The sequence below is a fragment of the Coffea arabica genome, chromosome 3c, assembly GCF_036785885.1.
Source record: "Coffea arabica cultivar ET-39 chromosome 3c, Coffea Arabica ET-39 HiFi, whole genome shotgun sequence".
Taxonomy (NCBI): domain Eukaryota; kingdom Viridiplantae; phylum Streptophyta; class Magnoliopsida; order Gentianales; family Rubiaceae; genus Coffea; species Coffea arabica.
Window position 1 is genome coordinate 35,966,776 of NC_092314.1, and position 3,110 is coordinate 35,969,885.

General features: G+C 42.7%; 1 non-coding gene across 1 annotated transcript; it reads right to left on the reverse strand.

The window, feature by feature from the left end:
- Nucleotides 1-2,575: 2,575 nt before the first annotated feature.
- On the reverse strand, nucleotides 2,576-2,682 carry LOC140038208 (small nucleolar RNA R71). Its single transcript, XR_011842003.1, has one exon. It is a non-coding gene; the product is annotated as a small nucleolar RNA R71 (small nucleolar RNA).
- Nucleotides 2,683-3,110: the final 428 nt, after the last annotated feature.

Sequence of the window (3,110 nt, forward strand, 5' to 3'; positions counted from 1 at the left end):
AACCCTATTAAAGTCCCCTTTGATTTATGTGTTTAGTTCACTTTTAAGTGGTGGAGATGTGATAAATGTGCAAGCCTATGGTAATGGCATTCCGTGATGTTGAATTGAGCGTTCCTAGTATTCATATATATTCTTTGAATTACAACATGTCCGGTGTGTTCTACCTTTGGTGATATTGTCAGGGACCCTAGATGCTTGTGTTAGTATAGACTACTACATGACCTCTGCTCTCTTGGTTGTACTTCTGAGCTCCGAAATGCTTGAGGACAAGCATTGTCTAGGTGTGGGGGGATTTGATAGAACCGTTATTTGGCACGTTTTGCATTGTCATCTTGTTCTAATTTTGGCTATTCATGGTGCTAAGAAAGGGAATTTCACTCATATTTGGCATTTGTGTGAATTGCAGGTGATTAGCATTAAAACGATATCGCGGGATAAATTTCCAAAAGACTTTTCATTTCAGAGCGTGGCCACGCCTTAGAAGGAGGACGAAACCGAAAGCCGGATTGCGGTCCACGTGAACCCGAAGCGTGGGATCAGAACTCTGGAGACAAAGCTTTGCTCCAGGCCTTTGTTCCAGACGTCTTTTTCTTTTCTACGTCTCTTGTGCGGCGGATATAAAAGAAGAAACAAGGAAGATTCAAGGGGCATCTACTTTTTAGGCTTAGTTTTCTTTTCCTAGGTTTGTCAGCAGTCAGACGCTTTTGACTGGGGGCTTTTGGCTTTCTTCAGCCGCAACTTAGACTAGCTTAGGAGTTCACCTGTTCAATCTTTTTGCTGTAGACGCCTTTGACGTTCACCTTTGATTTGCTACAATTTTCCATCACTTTTATCCCTTTTCTTGACTCTGCTCCAGGAGCGACCGAATACAAGAAAATGAACCAAGGGAATTTCCCATTTGTTCCTTAGTTAATTCGCATCGCTCCGCTCCTTGGAATTAATTGTTTGGATGTTTGCGTGGATGAAATCAATTAAATCGCGTGAGCTTGACATGATGAGGAGCGGCTAATTTTCTCCTCTACCCAAAGGGTGACGCGAGGGCGCGGTCCATCACACCTGTAAGATCTAATCAAGCTTTCATTATTTCTTCCAATTCGTTATTATTCGTGCGTTTTCTGAATTAATTGTTCATGGGTATTTGATTAATTGAATATCAACGGCCGGGTATTTGATTTAATTTAATAGCCTACTGCCACGTTAATTAAATAGAATCCGTAATTGTTCATTTAATTGACACCCCGTGGCAACCACCATAATTGGTTTTATGATGGGGAAACGCATGATCTAATTTAAATAAACCCTCTTAGCGTATTTATTGGTTAGGGTTGGGTTCTTCTAACTTTAATGAAATTGGGTAATTAAATTCCTACGGTCGTACCTAGGGTTGTTATCTGATTAGAGAAGCAGTCAACGGTCGTACCTTGACTGTCAAAAAGGTAAGAAAGAGCTGGTTGTCAGAGCTTATTGATAGCTATAACCAACCTAGTGATGAATAGATGAAATATCTTTGCATCGATGATCATTTAGTTGGACCGTGCCTGAGCAGTTGATCCTTTGGGTAGAACTTTTACCAATTGCTATTTTTATTGAATTGTGCTTTGTGAGTTAGTTCTGAATTTAGTTTGCTTTATTTTTATTTTACTTTTATTCTATTTATTTATCTCCAATTGAAAATCCCCCAAATTTTGTTCTACTAATTTGGAAAGAAATAATTTCCTACCCGCTCCCTGTGGAATCGACCCTACTTGTCATTGTATGCAAAATTAATATTTTTATAGACAAATCCGGTATATCGGATCAAGCAAACTCTTCGGGAACAGGATGAATCAAGTAACCCATTGCACACCTAGGGTCCCTGCTCCAGTACTTGGATTTGTTTTATAATTATTTAATTGAGGTGGTAATTAGGACTTTTTAGTAATTATTATTGCACAGGTTCGGCACCTGTCAATTTTTGGTGCCGTTGCCGGGGAGCTGGCCTTTGGATTATTTGTTTCTTTTCAGATTCGGTTCTTATTTTATTTTTATTTTATTCTATTCTCCTTGGTATTTTTGCTAGTTTATGCCCCGTTCCTCTCGCACAGGTGAATTGGTATACGATCTTGAGGTTGAGAAGGCAGCACGTAGGCGGAGGCAAGAGACCAAGAGGCAAAAAGAAGGGCACTTATCTGCTGCAAACGAGTCAGCGGAAGACGAAGTAAGCATGGCCAACACCCAAACATTGAGGGAGCTGGCTGCCCCGGAGCTGACTCACCAGCCCTTATGCATCACATTCCCCGCCTTGGCTGAGAATACTGCTTTCGAACTGAAGTCGGGGTTGATTCAACTCTTACCTTCTTTCCATGGTCTCTCTGGCGAAGAACCCCACAAGCATGTAAAGGAGTTCGAGGTGGTTTGCTCTAGTATGAAACCGCCTGGGGTCACTGAAGAGCAAATTAGACTGAGAGCCTTTCCGTTCTCTCTCAAGGATGCAGCTAAAGATTGGCTGTACTACCTTCCAGCGGGTAGTATTACCACATGGGCACAGTTGAAAAAAAAGTTTTTGGAAAAATTTTTCCCTGCATCCCGGGCTGCGAGTTTGAGGAAGGAGATCTGCGGCATTAAACAATATCCCGGTGAGTTCTTGTATGAATACTGGGAAAGGTTTAACAAGTTGTGCACTAGATGTCCGCAGCATCAAATTAGTGAGCAACTGTTAATCCAATACTTCTATGAAGGGCTCCAATCAACAGATAGGAGTATCATTGATGCTGCGAGTGGGGAGCACTTGCAAACAAGACACCGAGGGAAGCGTGGGAGCTCATCGAAGCCATGGCAGAGAACTCCCAACAATTTGGCTCACGTGAGAGCAACCCTCCCCGTAGAGTCAACGAGGTGGAGACGTCATCCCTTCAGCAGCAGATAGCGTAGCTAACATCCGTTGTTCGACAATTAGTGGTGGGAAATGTGCCCCAAGTAAAGGCCTGTGGAATCTGTACAAATATGGGCCACCATACTGACTCATGCCCTATATTGCAAGAGGATGGGGCTGAGCAAGTGAACATGACTGGAGGCGTGCCCGCGCCTCCTAGGCAGTACGATCCATATTCCAACACGTACAATCTGGGTTG